The 20,912-nt window shown below is 36.1% G+C and overlaps 1 long non-coding RNA gene and 1 pseudogene across 1 annotated transcript; both read right to left on the reverse strand.

Annotated features, from left to right (window-relative positions):
- Positions 1-6,471: 6,471 nt before the first annotated feature.
- On the reverse strand, positions 6,472-6,568 carry LOC138834553 (U6 spliceosomal RNA; annotated as a pseudogene).
- Positions 6,569-13,603: 7,035 nt separating this feature from the next.
- Positions 13,604-20,130, reverse strand: LOC138834543 (uncharacterized). Its single transcript, XR_011374181.1, has 3 exons — positions 19,924-20,130; positions 17,688-17,821; positions 13,604-13,666 (listed from the first exon to the last, which is right to left on the reverse strand). It is a non-coding gene; the product is annotated as an uncharacterized lncRNA (long non-coding RNA).
- Between the last annotated feature and the right edge of the window lie 782 nt (positions 20,131-20,912).

Here is a 20,912-nt window from a genome sequence, read left to right on the forward strand (position 1 = left end):
GTGCTTATTCTGGAAAATTGGCTAGAGGGTTGCTCCTAGAAAAATAGTGGTGAATTCTTCCCAAAGGTTACAGTAAAATCAATCTCACAATCATGTTCTCTACTGCACTATTCACCATAGAGAACTTATGGAATCAGCCCAGACGCCCTTTAGCAGAGGGATGGTTGGAGAAAGTGTTGCACATATACACAACTGGATTGCACCCATCCATTATAAAGACCGGTACAGCATTTGCAAACAAATGGATAGATCTAAAACTATGTTAAGTAAACGACGTCAGAGCCAGACACACAAAGGACGCGTATTTGGAAGCCAGAATTTTATGCAAGTTAAACAACAGTATTAATCAAAGCATGCTATTTGCAGAGGAGTAATTTCTTATAAAATTGAACTTTTAATCCAACAAAATGAATACCAGGAAACTATCACTTGGAAAATGTGAGGGGAAGTCAAAGGGAAGGATTAAAGAGACTTACGGTAGAGAGTGAAGCCATAATATTCAATGCAGATAGTATGAAACTAGGAAAAAATGAAAGTGGGGTGAGGTTTGGAAGGATGTGAGAAATTTATGTAAAAATCCATCATACTTAAAAACTGATTCTTTGAATGGAAAACCCTTCGTACAATTATTTACTAAAAATATAATGAAAAACAATGGAGACATCTGATCTTAATCCATGAGTCAATATGATAATTTCCTTCTCAGAAATTTTCTTTGCAGGTATTATCTTCATAATAACAGAAAAGTGAACAACGCAGTGTATATCAATACATCACATTGCCTATCCTAAATCGACGCAATATAAAAATCATAGTACAAATATTTCAATATATCACATGATAAAATAACAAGTAGAAAATATCAAACTATGATTGTTTTTCCAAGTACTTTACCTTTGGTATCTAATTTAATCCTCACAATAATCCCATAAAGTAGAACTACTTCTATTTTTAATTCTAAGATGATGATATGTAAGTCTTCAGAGTTGGAATTACTAGTACAACATTGTACACACGTTAAGTGTTAGGCTGCGGTCAGTTCCCACCATATCAAATAACCTCATTCTATTTTATAACTGAATACCAGCACTCAGTCTACTAATTCTAGGAAAATTTCCCAAAATTATTGTGCACACTCTAATAATATTTCACTTTATCTTTGTTAGAAAATAAGTAACTAAGCCGGACACCAGTATATCACACCTGTAATACTAGCTACTCAGGAGGCTGAGATCTGCTGATTGTGGTTCAGAGCAAGCTCGGGCAGGACAGACTGTGAGACTCTTATCTCTAATAAACCACTAGCAAACTGGAAGTGGCACTGTGGTCCAAGTGTTAGAGACCAGGGACAACACCCAAGCCCAGAGGTCAAGCCCCATGACCAACAACAACAAAAAAAGAAAATAAGTAACTGTAATATGAAAACTCCAAGTTCATAATCAATTTATACCTCCCTGGTGAAAGGAACTGCTAAACTATAACATTCTTGATTTCTAGCTCAAAATACTAGAAATCATATTTTATGCCTTCACTCAACACTGCACTGCCTGGGGACCCCATCTCTGGTTAACACAGTCTTACTGAAAGAATGACCTGCCCAATTCCTGACGGAAACAGACTGCAGGTCTTTTGGAGCAATCGTTTCCACATTGTAGCTCACCTAAATTGTTTACCATTAGAAGTATTTTGATTGCTTTTTATACCCAAAATTTTGAGAGAAATGTACTACTATATAATGTTATTAAAGACTGATATAAAAATCACTTTTCACCCCAGATAAATATTTTACCTTTTGTATACACAAAAATGCAGTCTGATATATTAATGTTAGGAATGAGAGGTTAAAAATCATAGGCACCATTGTAGCCCCTTTGTACAGTATGTTCTCAAATAAAATAAAATACAATTTAAAAAAAAAAAATCATAGGCACCAAAACCTAAGTATGAATTAAAGACTCTCCAACTTGTGAATACAATTGTTTTAAAAAGACATCAATACTACTGCATTTTTAATGATAATGATAATGATAATGATTCCCTATGATAATAATGAAAATGATAAACTCTTAACATTTAAAAATAACTCATTTTCTTGGGAGTAGGACACAAAACACAAGGTTAATTCTAATCATTTAAAAATATCGTTATTTATACAAAACATTCACTCAAAACTATAAAGATTCTAAAACTAACTGAAGTACAGAGACACAAAGGAAATAATTTAACAGCATCATGTACATTCAATGGACTGTTAATAGAAAACAAAGTTATACTAATAATTAGCTTACCCAATTCACTTACATTCTTTATTCTATTCCATTTACTTTCATAAAAACTGGGCTTTCATAAAATGATGCATAAAAAAGCCTATATGCCCACTTACATTTTCAGATCTTAACAATATTTATTTCAGAAATTTTAGCTCTATAGTCAATGAACTGAAATAATACTAAAATATTCAAAGGACTTTCAGAAATTGCAAGACTTCCTCTGGGATGTTATGTATATTGGAAAAGATATTCAAAAAGCCTTATATGTTAAAGTTGCCGTAGTTACTCCCACAAAAGAGCCATTGGTAAAGATCCCTGTGCATGTACAAAACACCTTCAAATGCATACACAATCTGGACATTACACATGCATTTTGTTTGTTCGTTTTTGGAAGGAATATCTAACAAGCATATCGACAATACTTATTTTGTCAATAAGATGGGATATTCAAACTTAATATGGGTTTGATTAACTCTTAGTGCGAATAGATATGGTCTTGCAAAGAAAGTGATTTTCTACCGAAATCCGGAAAGAGTTTATCCAACTTGTGTTTCACAGGAATAACCAGAGAGTAATACCTGTTTGGTCAAGTCTGTCCAAATCACTCCATGAGTGTATCTTAAAAGTATAACCAATTTAAGAGGTCAAATTTTGTACTGACAATCATCTTACAGCAATAACTTACTACATAATTATGTCTGTATCTTCTTACCTCACATACAATAAGAGCTGAAAGCGGTCTCTTTATCTAACTTAATGCTGTAAATGCTTTGATTATGATGACTTTTTTAGTAGACAAATAATATGTACAGAAGGGTGGTTCCACTGAAATGACATGACAGAACATTGATAAATAAAACATTGCAACACAGTTAGCTCTGTTCAGCCTCACCCTGTCCAGATTGGCAAGCAACATTGCAACAGCACACGCACACATATACATGTATACACATGTTTGCACATGTACACACACATATACATGCATGCTAAATTCAGGGTTTATTGTACAAAAAAGTTCAAATAATATATTAGTGATTAGGACAAATGATAATATGCCTTATTACAAAATAATACATGAACCATCACCACCCTTGTTACATTTTACATGCCTCTCCAAATGTGACCACTTAATTTATTTTTAATTAATTGATTACCTTATTAATTCGTTTGGTGCTAATACTAGGGCTTTAACTCAGGGCCTGGCTTTGTCCCAGAATTTATTTTTTATTTCAGTTTTCTCAAGGCTAGCATTTTACTGCTTGTACCACAGCTCCATTTCTAGCTTTTGCTGGTTACGTTCAAATCAGTATCTAATGGACATTTTTTTTTTCTTGGTCTGCTTTCAAACCACAATCCTCAGATTTCATCTTTCTGATTAACTACTACTAAAGACATAAGCCATCAGTGTGGCTTCTACTTTTTCCTCTATAGTTATCTAATGCACATACTTAAATAGTAATTTAAAGCTGAGAGTATAGAAGCAAGATGTACAGTGATGATACTGTCCTGTCAGAAATTCAAGTTAGTAATGTAAATTATTCTTAAGACCATACACAAAAAATACCATATTATAGTGTAAGAGAACTCACTATTTAACATATGAGCTTTAAGAGCTTTCTAATAGATCCATTATTTATTGTTACCCAACATTAGAAAAATGTATGAGGCATTGGTAAAATAGAAGTCCTTTGCATGACTACAAATATTCCTTTTTTTAAAAGACACTTGCTTTCATCTAAAAAGTAGGCCTGTCTATTGTCTTCATGTGATTTTGATGATTGAAAGTGCTTAGTGAGAAGGTCAAAATGTATTAGTAGTCCTTCATTATCAATTCTCATTTTCTTCTTGGAGAATATAATAATCAAATCAATAGTTCAGAATCGGCAAGCAATACTTCAGAATCATGCTTCCAGTGCAAGTGGATCACCAGTAAGAAATCCTCAATACCAATTTCCACAAAGTTTTGTCACAGATACAATCTCCCTGCCTTCTCTAGCTGCTTTACTACCCTCTTATTCCTTCATTGTACAAGAAAAGTATGATTCAACTGATTTCAGTCAGATCTGTTACTAGAACTATCAAGGATTTATTTTACTGTCTGTAGTTTGGTAAAATTATGTCTCTTTATGTAGGCTACTAAAAATGTATTTACTAACTTCAAGTAAATACATAAATTCGATTTCCATCTCTTTTAAAAAATAAAATTTTGTTTGCTCTACAAATTGATCAGAGGCATGGATTATGTGGCTAGCTACGTCATTACACATCTTTCTCTTTCTTTCTCTCTCCCTTTCATGGTTCTCATATATAACACGATTGCTCCATAATTATCCTAATTTATTTTGCTTTTATATTTTTGGTTGTATCATTTCACTTTTTGCCTGCCATTTCCCAAATCATTTATATGGAAGGCATTATTTCCTAGTTTCTCATGCCTAGAATAAGCTGCACATGGAGACATCACTGGTCCTCATTTTCAGTGTGTACATTTGAATATGGAGGAATATCTTTCCTCTGCTCTCCATCAATTCCCTACTATCCAGTTAGAATAATTTCGAATAGTAAAATTGGAAAAAGAGAATATAAATCATGGTGAATAAACAGTTGCAGAAAATTCACCAGATATTTCTGACCAGTTCAACCAATGTGAACTATTAGGAAAATACATGGACACCTCATTCCCACTGGCACTCAAAGTTTCTGGTTAGGCAATTCTTAGGAATATGAAGAACAAGATGAAAAAATAAGGAATGATATCAATTGCAAGAAAAAAAATGGAGAAGGATCCAAGCAAATTTCTTCATTGGGCTGCCAAAAATATTCGGCTTACTACAGTGCGGAGACTTCTTTCCCACAAGGCCACTCATGTGAATAGTAGGGATGACGATGAGTATACCCCTCTTCATTAAGAAGCGTACAGTGGACAATTAGACATTGTCAGTGAGTTGGTGTCTCAAGCGGCACATGTAATAACTGTAGATGACTGGACACCCCTGCACAGTGCATATACGTGGAATAATACCAGAATGACTTATTTATTACTTCATCATGATGCAGATACCAATGCCCAACTAAAGGCCTCTTGTCCCCCTTACATATTGCTGGTGAGAATTGAGCTAGCAAAGATACGCTGAATCTCCTTCTGTTGAACCATTATATAAAACCAGGCCTGGAGAACAACATAGAAAAAATTGCATTTGATATTGCCAAAAGGATAAGTATGTATCACTACCTCTATGAAGTTGTGGAAGGCTGTACAAATTGTTCACCTATGTCCTAATGGTCGGGTTAAGTTTCTTAAATTTCAAAAATGCAAGTCGATCTTTTATGTCCCTACAAAATATTTTCACAATCCAAATAAGAGCAATATATTTTATTTTGGTCTGTGATGGGGCTTGAACTCTGGGCCTGGGAGCTATCTCTGTGCTCTTCAGCTCAAGGTGAGCGCTCTACTACTTGAGCCTCAGCTCCACTTCCAGTTTTCTAGTGGTTTATTGGAGATAAAAGTACCACAGACTTTCCTTCCCAGGCTGCCTTGGAACCATGATCCTCAGATCTCAGCCTCTTGTGTAGCTAGCATTATAGGCATAAGCCACATGTGCCGGCAACACCAATATTTTACTGTAAAAATTCATGGATTCTGCGGAATTCTTCCAAGTGAATTGCCTGCATTGGATGTCAAAATGTATTTAATAGTTTTTGTATACATGTATAATGATTTCTTCAGAGTTTTGATTTTTTAATCAGAAACAATTTTAACTTACCTGTTGAAATGAGTAGTACAGAAACTAAAATATTTCTGGTGCTTGTCTGAAAAAGTATATTTTAAAATATTCTATATTCTATGTTTGCATAATGTTCATAATTTATTTTATTTTCTCCTAGATATACCTTGAATTCTACATTATTTTATAATATTTAGGTTCATTAATGTGTCCTTTGTGATTGCATTCCATATAGAAACAGTTTGATTCCTTTTTTTCTAGGTCTTAATATTATTTTTCTTTGGGATAAAATGACAATGTTGTCTAGTTTGAAAAGTTTTGTAAAGTTTATGCTTTGTAAACGCCTTTCTGAGGTGAATATTTAATACACTGATGTCAACCTAAATTTAATTATATGAATTACGTGTATTGTTACAGTTGTAATTTTATAATCAACTTTTTAATAACTGTTTTTCATTTCTTGCATCTGAAGAATGAAACATATGGAATACTTCTCAAATTTTCATATTATCCTTGTGCAAGTGCCATGTTAATCTCTGCATTGTAATTTGAGTATTCATGCTGCTGAAGCATGTAGTATCCTCTAAATTTAAGTAGTTAATGATGCAATCTTTATACAAGCCTATATAGGCTTGGGTGCCTACTTGTAACAAGGAAACAGTAATGTTCCTAACAATGCTATCGATCTTATTTCCCTAAAATTCTGTGAATAGTAGAAAAAATTATATTGATCAATCGATTGCTCACATTTGCAAATTTTTTGTCAATGACTATCTTAAGTCTTTTTATTTGGAATTTGATCATACTCTCAATTATTTATAGATAGGTCCAAAGGTGATGGCTTTTTCAAGTACTTATTTATCCAACTGTGTTAGCTATGTGGACCTAATGGATTCAAAGTAAGCGTTGCTTAAGAGCTACTTCTAAACTTCTTCAGCTGATATTTTCTCAAATGAGGTGTTACTGGCACAAATGTCTACCTGAGCCTTTACCCTTCTTCCATGTGGGAACAGACCAACCAGAAAATCATACCCTGACAGCATAGATTGTCTTACTAGAACAAAACTAATCTTGGTTACAAGGGATCATAGAGAGATGAACAGTTCAAACAGAACTGTTCAGACTAGAAGGTATTTTATCAAAATATAATTGTTTAATATACCTTCCATTTCAAAAGTAGCTAAAGCCAAGAAGGTGAAAAAATTGTTCATATGCATGATTACTTAATGTCCTGGCCTGTCTACCATCCAACCAGGCAGGAACTTACACTACTGCCTTTTTATCACCAAATATTTTCATAGTTGCAAGAGAAGTCCATATGTTTCTCCTTGTTATTAGGCATTAAATTGATACTCTTTTAATCACAGTGTTTCCTCTTGCCTCCATGCTGTAAATCTACAAACGATAAAGCTTTAGGTCTAACTTTATCAAACACTAAGGTAGAAATAATGGAATAATACTTTAAAACAGAGTTGCCTTTGATACAGTAACTACAACAGAACAATGCAAACCTGTGCCTTTTAATTATATTATATATAATTATGTATTTTATATTTATATGTGCTGATTTTATATTTCACACAGTAAAACTTACTAGAATTAGTTGATATTTTGGCAAATAAATTGATATTTATTTATTCTAGTAAATAGAATTGGAATATAAATAATTAGGTTTAAAATATATATTAGAATATAAAAAGTATCAATGCAATGTCTTTAGTATAAACTTGTGATACATTTTAACTTTTCTTGGTCTTCTGAATCCACATGATAAAAAAAAAAACAATGTTTTCCTCTAATCTATAATGCATTTTACTCTGCTGCTCTGTTTATTGTTTTAACTCTCTTGTCCCAAACTGTTTTTCTCCATATTTTGGAAGCATTCCTATTGATTATACCCAAATTTTGCTAAGATGTCTAAAAAAACATTATTCTTCTGCAGTCCCCATGGATCCTAGGATCCCAGGTCCCAGTTATCTGCATCATCAAATAACAGGGGCAAGACTTCTCACCAAGGCCCATGCAACATGTCAGCACATAGTAATTGAAGACCAATCTCAATTTCTCATTTCCTATATTTCAGGGCCCCAATTCCTTGAGATGCAGGAATTAGCAGTAAGCAATTGTGGAATGCAAGGCAACTTAAAATGAAGAATGAAATAAAATTTGAGAGAAAGTACAGTAATTAAAACATGCAACTTATAGATGACCAGCCCATATGAGTGAACAAGTTCACAAAGTGTCAAAAGATTATTTTTAATACCCCTCCCCTATGATTAATGAAAGATTTTATTCCAACATAAGTGGGCCAAAAAATAGTTCCTTGAAGGATAGATCCATAATTGGTCTACCAAAGCCCGGAAAACTTGACTTAGAGGTCAAATGTAATTCAGAAAAATATTTGAAGCACTAAGGGGTGCTTCAAAACACTGGGACTTCAGTACAACATGGTTCTGTGGTATAAAAATGTCACTCTCAAACCAATGATAATCTACATTTTTAATCTTCTGAAAGTGTATTCCTTTTCAAATAAACTTTTTAAAATCACATTCGTCAAAATGACATTTTACAAGTTGATGATACTTAGTGACATTACAAGTTTTTTAAGTGTAGGGAGCAAGTTACAATAGAGTTGAATTATTTACACAGCACTAATGCCAAACACGTTCAACCATTCATTAAAGTGTAGAAATAGTACCACCCACAATTTGTGTTTTTCAGTAAGGGCCTTCCAGAAATGTGTTAAATAGGTTAGCCTCCTAAATTTCAAACCCAAACGTGAGCTAATAAATTTCATCATTTAATAAGGTACACTTTAAAAAGTCACAAATAGTTGCCTTATCATATGTTATTTTATGTTTTCCTTCTGTCTAATATAGTAAGAAATATGACTTTAAGTCTTGAATATGGGTATTCATCAGAGATATGACAAACATAATATCTGTCTTCTATTTTTATCATATTCCTCTTTTGGAATAAATTTTAATTTTCTTCTTTTTCCAAAACTTATAGGCAGTAGAAAATATTATTCCATGTAAAATAAAAGAATCACACCATTGTACAAAGCCATTTATAAAAATTCGTAGTTAGGAATACATTCTAAGCCATTTTTTTAACTTTCTTTATGTCTAAAGATTAATCTTCCAAATGGATGAGAATAAAGTCTTGTTTAGGTGCTTCACCTCTCCAGTCTCCAGCAAATTGTTGCTGCAGATGAATCAATTATGGAAATATAAGCTGACATCAGTGCAAGAATATGCAGGATTGAAAGTCCATGGAATGCATATAAACCATTCAAAGTATTAATAGACAGTTTAACACAATGACTATCAGGAAGTTGAAACCAGAGAAGAATTATAGTAAAGACATAGAATGAATGAAAAATGAACAAGGGGCAAGTACAGCTAGAATATTCAATGTACACACATGATAAAGGAAGTGGAAAATTGGAAATAAATCTTGGAGAATGGGTTGGTTGAGAATGATGGAAGGAGTGACTCAGATCTAGGAGCGTTGGACAATTAGATGGATATATTTAATTGTAAAACAATTGCACAACCTTTTAAAATTCAGTTAAAAAACACAAGAAACAAAAAACAGAAAAATCACAACCAAACAGCAATCTCCACAGAGTATGAATATGACCTCTCAAAATTTTAATCAATTAATGAAGGGCAGTCTTGGGAAAAGCAAACAAAACTGTTCAAAGAGAGAAGTTTGGGATAGGGGAGAATTTTGAACAGAATTAAATAGATTGTCTAAGGTTATAAATCACCTACATCTGCTGCAAATAGTATCTTTCTTCTACGAGTTTTCTGTCTGAACTGAATAATCCAGTTCTGAGACACATTTGGTAGCTTGTGAGGTTAGTGTGGAAGAAACAAGATCATGAACCCATTACTCCGCTGGAGAGAAAACAATACTCTATATTTTCTCTAATATCTCTTCACTACTCTTTCTTCATACTTTTAAGTCAATTGATTTTGAATTATATTTTTCCTTCTTTCTTCTGGCAAAGTAATTCATTAAATATTATTTGCCATTTTCTTCTTTCATGCTGTTTAATTGGCCATTGATATTTAATGAGTCCATTAAATATCCCTCTTGCATTTGTTTGCCATGAAACAACATTTATGTTAATGAGGAGAAATCTAATGTAAAACTTTGTCTCCAGAATACAGCCCTAGAAGCTGTGATCACAAATATTCAGCTATTTTTTTCTTTTACCTTAAAAGACTTCTTGTGTCTAAAGTGCCCACAAAAATAAGTACTCCATCACTTGTTGGTTCAATCAGAATTGTCTAAGCTCAAAAATATATTTTCCTAACAAGATGCTTATAGGAAACAAAAAACACTGCACTTTTATCTTCTCTCTTAAGATTCTCCTTAGATACCATATCAGGAACAGTGAAGTTATTCTAGGCAAAATTATTTCAATAGATTATTTTTCTCTTGGTCTTGAATTTGTTCACCAAGATGTCTGGAGGACAATAGAGTTAAATGACCCATACCTTGGAAGACAGTGTCTGTTACAAAAGGACAATGCTTTTATGTCCTATTTCTATGTCCTCCTTTTAGCTCTTGCCGGAGTTCCAATTAATCACAGCTTCTTGGCTTCATGTCTAGTGAAGCTGAAGGACTATATGGGCTCCACCACTGTTAAATCTTCATTATTTCTCTTTTAAAACTCTTTAAGTTGCCTCATTTGGACGTGGAATTTATTTTCATGTCTTCATTCAATCAGTTCTGCATTGTAGTGAGCCAAATAGGCTCTGTAAACTCACTTTAGGGAGTAAAAATACTAACACAATTTATATCAAAAAGTTTTGGCCTCCCTTCACTGCTGAATACAATATGCTTAGCTAAGTCTTCTAACAAAACTTTTTTTATTAACTTTTCCATTTGCTCAATTCTTTTCTGAACTTTTTGGCATATGTAATAACAGAAGTATTCACTATCTCATATTAATAAGGATATTACTTTTGTGAGCCATTTAGAAATGTGAAATCATTGGTTTGAAGTATCCAATCAGATTTTTTTCTGTGTTTCACTGCTTCACACCCAAAGACATTGTGGAAAGTGTTATAAACAAAAATGTGTAATCCCAACACCTTCTTTCATTGTGAAGGGCACTTTCTCCCTAAATTGTTTGACTCAAATTATCTTTTTCAGAGAATTGCTCTTTGGTAATTAAAGGTAAATTCACAAATTTTGATGCCTTATTTTTTAAGAACTTTGAATTTAAATTCCAATACAACCTTGTGTCAAACAGTGAAAATATATTTCCTGGGTAAGGATAATTCCAAGGGACCCTACAGGATTTACAGGTTTGTTTGTTTAGTGTGAAAAAGAGCCATCTTCATCCACATTGTTCCCTCTCTACTAAGTCTCATTGGATTTCTTTGCATGAAAACTATTCTTCCAGGCAATTTAAATTTTTGTAATAGGCTAAGTTGTTAAAATTTTGAACAATTAAAATTTACCTGTCATAACTTTAAAACTCTTGAAAATCCTTTATCAGAACCGTGAATTCACCAATCCTAATTCCACCATAACCATCAAAAAGTTAACATGTTATTTTCATGATATATTATCCATGCAGCTATTATATTCCAGTGGCTTTGTTATGCATATATATAACCATATTAGCTGATGCTAAGCAAAATTAATTCCAAGATATGGAACCAGATTTTTTTCATTTGTGGTTGTTGTTTTTGATGAACTATGTGATTTCTGTTTTCTTTGGGTTTTCCCCCTATGGTTTATCCTTCCGGTATATCATTTTGTATTGTATAAACATTTACCTTAATTAGCGAAGGGAAGAGGAAAAGCATAATGGTGAGACAAAGGACAAAAGGCAAACCAATGCAATAGCAATACTCACAAGACAATATATTGGAAATGTACATTACAACTTGTGAGGGATGAAGGGATGAAGGAAAACTATGAGAAAATGAGAGAAGGTTAACAAATTTGAAAAGTTATGATTTAATACCTTACAATTACTGTAACCCCACTGTACATCACTTTGATAATAAAATTGAAAAATAAGCTGCATAAAATATAATTTCACTGTATTGGCACAGGAAATAATATTCTTTATGTAGTAATATTTTAAAAATCAATACTATTTGGCATCTAATTTGAATTAATTACCCCTTATTTATCAGAGGGTGATCAACTTGAATGTTATCCAACTAGACAATATTTTCACAATATACTTGCCAAAATTTTCAAAAAAGAATAAATTTAGTACTTTCTCATTCTAAAACAGAAAACTGTTTAATGCTATGGAAACCCATAACTTTTAATAGTAAGTAAGTTGTTAAGAGGACAGAATATATGTGTTCTTCAAAATTCCTATGACTAATAACTACTCATTTTTAAATTCTTAACATTTCTGAGAGATTCCAAACAGTACCTGTTTGCATGTTATATAATTCTGCAATAGGTGTAGTTTCCAATGGGGTGTTACAGACTGAGAAGTCAACAGAAAAATAGCCACATTCTGGTAGAGGATAAAACTATGAAGCATATGTAATAATTAATTCTTCAAGAGTAAGCTATGGTTTATCAGATTAAGCTATTATTTCTATGACCATCAATCCCAAGATTTATGCCATAAAGTCATCCTAGCCCAACAGTTTCCAACTTTTAAGGGGCACCTTAAAATTCCTTAATTCACATCATGAATACCTTATCTCTATTTTGAAAAAATACTACACCTCTGCTAATGTGACGCCCTCCTTATTCTGAAAAGAACACTATAATACATTGAGCTGCATCATTTTTCCTCCGCTAGTATTCTTGAGATCAGAACACTTGCAAATATTTTTTATATTTATACTTTTTTAACTATCATAGATATTCAGGATGCTAAGATAAAAAAATATGTTTCAAAGCCCACCCAGGCAGGAAGATTTCTTAGAATCTTATCTCCAAAAAAATTCTCCAAAAAAGCCAGACTCAAGTGGCACTGAGGTTGAAGTGGTAGGGCACGAGACTTGAGCATCAACACGCTCAGAGACACTGTCCAGGCCAAGAGTTCAAGCTCTAGGATCAACCAATAAAACAAAAACAAAATTGAAAACAAACCCCAAACCTAGCATTTTTCTCCATGTATACAGAGGCCCGTAAATAAGGAAATGACTTCCTGTGTTACATATAGGTAGAAGAAAGAAGATGTCACACAATTACTCTCTTCATACCATATTAAACCAAATCCTTAATAAATTGGTTTTTCTAAATGTATAAATTAATGTCATCCATTTTTTGGCAACTCTGTCTAGATTATTCACATTAACATAGTGTACATGAACTGTGGGAATTATCTATTAACTATGTTCTAATTATAACTCTCTTGAAAGAATATCTAGACAAATAGAATGCCAGAATCATTTGTGAATTTTTCAATTAATCCCTCTACTTAAAAATAATTTTGTAGTATACTATAGAATATGAAATTACAAACAAAACCAAAAAATATATTTTAAATCTAAATTCTAATTTAACAAGGTCTACAAAGTCCTACATTAGATGAACTTTGCTATTTCTCCAGATTTAAGCTTTTGTAATACTTCAACATTAATTTGGAATCCAACAGAATGAGGCTTACTTACTTTTGCAAATTTTTGGATGGGAATCATGAGCTATTTTTCATCTAGGAATGTTCTGTAATGATGAGAGCATTTAAAACACAAGTGAGGATATATATGAGTTGCATTCAATAGGAAACTTGACTTCTCAAATCATAATGACAAAATTAGCCCAAACTTCCAACTGTGTATTCCATTTTTGTTGTTTGGTTTGTTTTACTGAGACAAAATTATTCTACCTGATCCAGGGAAGGTACCGTTATGTAATTCCACTCTCTATTCTCCTGTTTGAGTGCTATAATTCCAAGCTTGTAGCACTTTGCCCTGCCATAGTTTGTTTATTTAATCTAGAAACAGACTAGCAATTCTGAACTTCTCCTATGATCTTATCCACTAGACTGAATGCTCAGACTGTTTATGTACTATTTTCAAAGATGTTTTAACATTTGACACAGGATATGAACATTTTCAGATGCACCTGCAGGGTTCCCTGACTCATTCTACCATGGATCTTATAATAATAATGATTACTTGACTCTCTTACTATCTCTGTCCCTACCTATGTAATATTCTCAAATTCTGGGGGAAAGATCACTTGAAGGCTTTCTAATATTTAAAATTATCATTTGATTCTAATCTTACTCAGGACTTATTTTCTATTGTTTTCTAACTTTTCTACATATTCTAAGAGTTGTTTCATTTGTGTCTTTTTGTGTGCACCTATAAGTGCCTCTGTGTGTATGTGTATGTTCGAATGTATGTATGCAAAAACCTAAAGCTCTTATTCAGCAATGTTGCTCTTGACTGGTATTCCAGCTTTTGGCTGATTAATTATAGGTAGTGTCTCAAAGCCTATGCTGTCCAAGCTAAATGCAAATTGAACTTCCCAGACTCCTTTACATTCTTAGGTTTTATTTTTCCAGGAGTATCAACTTTTAAACTTCAAACACATTTGTGAGTGTAAAGTCTAACGTGTAGCCCAGATTTTTAACTCAAGAATTCATATAAAGATAGATGAACATATACATTACATATCCTGAGTGTACACTGTTAGAAATGTGATCCTAAACCAAGTTGTTGTGAAATCTGAGGATTGGGGTTTAAAGCCAGCACGGGTAGGAAAGTCCTGGAGAATCTTTTCTCCAATAATTACTAGAAAATTGGAAGTGGCACTGTGGCTCAAGTGGAAGAGCACTAGCCTTGAGCTGAAGAGCTGAGGGACAGCAACCTGTCCTATATTTCAAGGGCCACAAACAACAAAAACAACAACAAAAAGAATATAAGAAAAGGAAAGAATAAGAAATGTGATCTTAGCCACCAGGTTCATTGCTGGTATAATTCCTGTTCTCTCAAGATGGATTCTTTTTTTCCAGTTACATCTACTCTCCTATATCTGACTTGCATTGGAAACAGAATCATTCTTCCATTCTCCTTTTTGCACATTTACGTGATTAGCAAGCATAATTTAGAAAGGCAGTGGCCTCATGCTTCATGTTCCACATAGGAGTAATGCTTTCTCTATATTATTCCCATAAATCTACATATTGGATTTGGCTTTATTTTTCAATATTTTATTTATTTTTTTATTTATTTATTTATTTATTTTTCTATATTTTATTGAACACTTGTACATAAACACAGAACTTCTTTTTCTCCTATAGTTGCTATTGTTTCTCTTACTCTTAACTCATGTACACTTGGGAAATTAATGTACAGCACATAGACTCACAAAAATGATCTGAGAACCTTCTTCCCATTTAACATTCATCTTAATTGACAGAACACATAGGAAGTTTGAACAAAATGTTCTCATGGATAATGTATTTATAAGCAATTTAAATTTCATTTCTCTTTACTAAGTTGTCTCTGAAACACGTGTTACCTCATGGCCAAAAGTATCCTTGTGCTATTTCAATGAAGCCAGAAAACATTCATTTATTTCTGGAGCAGCACCATAGATTGTTACTGGAAGTAAGTGGAAGTAACTGTTACTGGATGTGGAAACTGATCCTAGGAGAGGAATTGAATATAGTGAAATGACAAATTCAAGTTAACTATTGCTTTCCTTTTTACTATATAAGAAAAGGATCCTAGGCTGGAAGGAAACTCTGTCCCTGACTTTTGTGAGTGTGTCCTTTACTCATATAAAACTTGTCTGTGAACTTCTGGTTGAGAGTATAAGGAAACAATATGTCATTTGAAGGCCAGTATAGAACAAAAGGAAGTCACTTTATTTTAAAAATGTTCTATTGCAAAGAAGCAAAGATATGGAGGTTTTGAAGTGTCTTATGGATGGATGTTTCACTCCTGAGATGATTCTCTTGTTGCAGGAATCAGTTATCAATTCTTTTAGTCAAGTCCTGAGTTTTATATAGCAATAAGGATTCCAAAAAAGCAGGATCCAGTGAGTATGATCAGCAAAAGCAGCCTATTTTCGGACCACCACTATTTTAAAGAGAGTCCGAAAGAAATACCCAGGGTTTGTTTTGTTTCCTTGTTTATTTAGTTTGTGCTGTTTCTGGGGCTTGAACTTAGAGACTGGCCCCTGTCCCTGAACAGTTGTCTTTCTTTCCAAAGTGGCCCAAACCAATACTCCGATGCTTGAGCCAAACCTCCACTTCTGGCTTTTTTGGTGTTTAATTACAGATAAGTGTTTGACAGACTCTCTTGCCTGGGTTGGCTTTGAACTAAGACAGTAAGAAATCTAAGTGACCTCAACTGTATGTACTTCTCTTTTGAACCAAGAAATATTAGATGAAGTTTATTATAAAGTTACTATTTGACAATTTTTAAAAAAGAGAATATGTTTAGCAAAGAAGCCATAACAAATAACTCAGCAAAAGTAGGTGCACTACTAAATCATTTGGGAAGATTACTATTGACTTCATCATTCCTTTGAGGGAAACTTAAAGCCATATTTGTAATTTTTTGTTGGTTGTGATTATTGAATATTGATCCTGGGCATTGTCTCTCAGCTTTTCAGCACAAATTGAGCACTCTACCTCTTTAGCTACAGCACCACTTCCGAGTTTCTGGAGTTAATTGAAGGTAAGTGTTTCATGGACTTTCCTGACCAGGCTGGCTTTGAACCACAATCCTCTGGTCTCAACCTCCTCAGTAGCTAGGATTACAGACATGAACCACCAACACCCGGCTCATATTTGCATTTATGTGCACTTAATGTCACTATGTAGACAAAGAATGTAAATCTGAACCAAATGATGTGACATTGAAGCTTGTCAGAATGATTGAGTTAGCAATAAATATGTCCTCCTTTCCCATTTTGTTACATTAATGACCCATGAGCCATGGGACTCTTACATTAGCATCCTCTTTCATCTTTGTAGGTGTATTTAGTATCAGAAAATGTTCACAGAGAAATATAGAAAGACAGATTTTTAGAAAGCAAAGTAGATCAGGTATGAAAGAACAGCATAGAAGGAGGTACATTTATCACACAGAGATTAAGAACTAGCCTAGGAGATTTTGAATGTTAAAGGGCAATGAGGAATAAGCCTAGCTGATAACTAGTTCTTCAATATCCAAAAATGGTTTCCTAGAACGGTTTCTGCTATACCTTAGTTACTATCATTTTTTCTTTCCATCTGGAGTTATTCCTTCTCTTCTGTCACAACTGTTAATTAGCCTCTGCCCTTTTGGTGCGATGACTTGCCAAAAGAGTTTCCAAATCTCACTTAGACTGTTGTTGTTGTTGTTGCTGTTGTTGTTTTGGCAGTCCTCGAGCTAAAACTCAGCCCTTGGGAATTATTCCTCAGATTTTTTTTTCCTCAAGGCTAACCATCCACCATTTGAGGCACAGGACCACTTCCAGTGTTTCCTTTTCAATTTATGTGGTACTGAGGAATTGAACCCAGGGTTTCATGCATGCTAGGCAATCACCATACCATGAAGCCACATTCCCAGAACCCTAAATGACTTTCTTAAGATGGCATTACATTTTCATTCTGTAACTATGTATCATAATTTTAACCAGAAATTTTTGCTAGAAAAGAACATTGAACACAGTACTGAGTCCAGTAAGGCTAGTTGGGCAATGGATTACTGTCACAGTGTAGGCAGGGCACAGAGGGATTTACCTCTTGGAGCTGGTACAACAGAGTGAGCAAGACAGAGCCTGACCCACAGTCTACCTCCAGAATGAGAGGGCCACCTTGGTTCCAACCATATGGGGATGCTGGGCCACCTCCTCCAGCACCCATTGAATCAGTTCCTGAGAGAGAAAGAGAAAGAAAGTAGGTCAGAATTACACTTAAGCCAGGTGCCGGTGGCTCAGGCCTATAATCCTAAGTACAATGGAGGCTGAGATATGAAGATCGTGGTTTATAGCCAGCCCGGCAGGAACATCTGTGAAACTCTTATCTCCAAAAACCACCAGAAAACTGGAAGTGGTGCTGTGACGCAAGTGGTAGAATACTAGCTTTGAGCTGAGGAGCTTGGGGAGCTGCCCCAGGCCCAAAGTTCAAGCCCCATGACTGAAAAGAAGTGGACTTCCCACCACAAGAAGTGGACTGAATAGCGCCCATTGTCCTAAGGAGCATGGCAGAGAAGTCAGGCCGAGCTTCCTGTCAGCTAGGAGTCATTAGTAGGTCACCTGGCTTCTCTGTGCCTCAGTTTCCCCAGCTTCAAAAGTGAACAAAATGAAGGATCCTGTTACGCATGGGGATAGGGTAATAAAGAGAGCCATGTTTTGTTTCATAATCCTATACCTGTTTCACCATTAATAACACACACCATCTGAGATCTTTCTGGGAATCTTCCTCTCATATGGTCACAGAATTGCCAAGAAAAGGATCAGATGGCCCCTCCCTCTGTGCCTGTCCCTGTTCCAGATATCCCTCTGTATTAATCCTTTGTTTCCTCAACTGTACCATGAGGAGATTGAAGTCCAATGGTTGAGGCCCAACCCAGAGCTTCACCTCTGGTCAAGAATCGGCTGCTGTGGACTTTGTTTGGGACAATCCATCTAAACTAATGACTGAGCGTGGTGCTACATGTCTACCATCCCAACTACAGAAGACCGGGCCTGGTGGCTCATGCCTGTCACAGATAGGAGGACCATGATCCAGCCCAGCATGAGCATATATTACTTCTCCATCTCAGAAATGCCCAAGACAGAAATGCTTGACTCGCATGGTAGAAGACCTGACTGGCAAGCCTAAGGTCTTAAGGTCTAACCCTAAAATACCAAAAAGAACCAGAATCCCAGTGCCAGAGGCTCATGCCTATAATCCTAGATACTCAGGAGGCTGAGATATGAAGATCACAGCTCAAGATTTAAGATAGGGTTGGCCTCGCCCATCAGACATCATGATGAGAAGACCCAGAGTCTGACCTATGATGTTGCACTCCATACTAGCAGAACTCGTATCCTTACTAAGTGTTGGTCATGGTCTCTGTCCCCTTGGGAAGCCATCCCCTGCAGGCCAGACTCCCAGGTCCTCCAAATATCCCACTGCCACCAATCAGGCTCAAGGGAGTACCCAGCCCCATTGCACACAGATCCCTTGTTCTTGTAATTTAACAGTGCTGGGTCCCCTTCAAGCCTCTCACCTTTCCAGGCCCCCAGACCTCAGCTGTGAAGCCCATACCTGCCTCAAAGATAGCAGGTAGAAGTTACCAAAGCATTCTGCCTCCTTGTTACAACCCAATTCTACACACACACACACACACACACACACACACACACACACACACACACACACACACACACACACACATCCAGACCGGTGACAGAAGACTCATCCATGCAGCACCTGCAATTTGCCAACTGATCACTCACCTGAGCACAGTCAGGCTGTACAAGGAAAAAGATTATCTCTCTCTCTCTCTGTCTCTCTATGTTTCTCTCTATGTGTTTCTCTGTCTTCAGGGGAAACGTTGACCGAACACAGAACACAAGAGCTCACACAGGAAGGGTGTCTATATTCTGCATCCAACACCTCCAATCCCCAGAAAAAAAGAAAAAGACCCCAGAAGGCAGGTGTAGACATGCTCCTCCCTACCTCTGACTAAAGCCACCAGGTTTTCACCAGGGAGAGGAGGGGTGAAGATGTGCGGCAGTGTGGCTCCCACTACTCCAGGCCAAGGGATCTGTGGCGCCCACTCCTCACCCAACCATATATCTCCTGGTTTCCTGGGACACTAGCCTCTGGGGATGGGGGTGAGATCCTCGGGTCAACACCCACCCCTACCCCTGGGGCACATTTGTGGCATGGCGTAGGCCAGACTGTGGGGCACAGGGGAGGCGCGGGTCCAGGTCAGAGAGGAGGTGATATGGGGTGCAGGGTGCAGGGATGTGTGGCAGCCACTCACATGTGTTGCTGGCAGAAGCTGTTGGGAGCTGCTACAGGTGGGGCAAGCAGCAATGGCAGAGGCATGACACACGCTCAGGCCCTGAGCAGAGGACAGGGGAGCCAGGACCAGGTCAGGGCAGCAAGCTGGCTCGTGGCACACCCTTGCACCATTGCCTGAGGAAACCATGGGTCTGAGCCCACAGCACCAGGTTTGAAATGCTGCTCCATGGGGAAGGGGGGGAGGGGGCCAGAGTTCAGGCAGGCACATGATGGGCCTGAGGAAGCCCTTTCCTCCTAGGCCTCGAGTATTTTACTCAGCCACCTCTACCTTTCTCAACTGCTGGTAGTGGTGTCAACAAACAGAGGGAATCATGGTGCTACTGGTCGGCATGGAATGTGGGTGTGGCCACCATTCTTGTATCCCATTGGTCAGAAAGAACCATGAAACAATGGGGGTGTGGCTGGAATCGTGTGATGCAGGCAGAATGGGAGGAGTCAAAATGACGCAGCCCATTTCCCAGGGAACTCTGTCCATGCCAGTTGGGCACAAGAGGGTGACCTGCTTTAGCCGAATGGCTGCACAGATTGTTGTCTATGTCTGTTTGTTCCCAGACCTTGAACTCAGGATCTGGGCACAATCTGTGAGTTGCTTTTGATCAAAGCTAGCTCTCTACCACTGGATCCACATGGCTTTACTTCTGGCTTTGTTGGCACTAGTTCAACAGGAGTCTCAAGGGCTTTCCTGTCTAGGGTGACTTTGACCATGATCCTCCTTTCACAACCTTGTAAGTTTTAAGGAAGACTGCTGAGAGCCACTGATGCCTGGCTAATCATTGGTTTTGCTGATGTTCTTGGACAGACCTGTGAGTTCCCTATCCTCAGGTTGAAGTGGTAGGAGCTGGAGCCCACAGTTTGAATCCTGGTCCTACCACCAACAAATGGCAGGAGATCCTATGAAACTCATTCCTATTCATATGACTACCAAAGGAATGTGATGTATATCATGAT

This window comes from Dipodomys merriami, unplaced genomic scaffold, assembly GCF_024711535.1.
Source record: "Dipodomys merriami isolate MVZ:Mamm:240054 unplaced genomic scaffold, mDipMer1.0.p SCAF_219, whole genome shotgun sequence".
Classification (NCBI taxonomy): Eukaryota; Metazoa; Chordata; class Mammalia; order Rodentia; family Heteromyidae; genus Dipodomys; species Dipodomys merriami.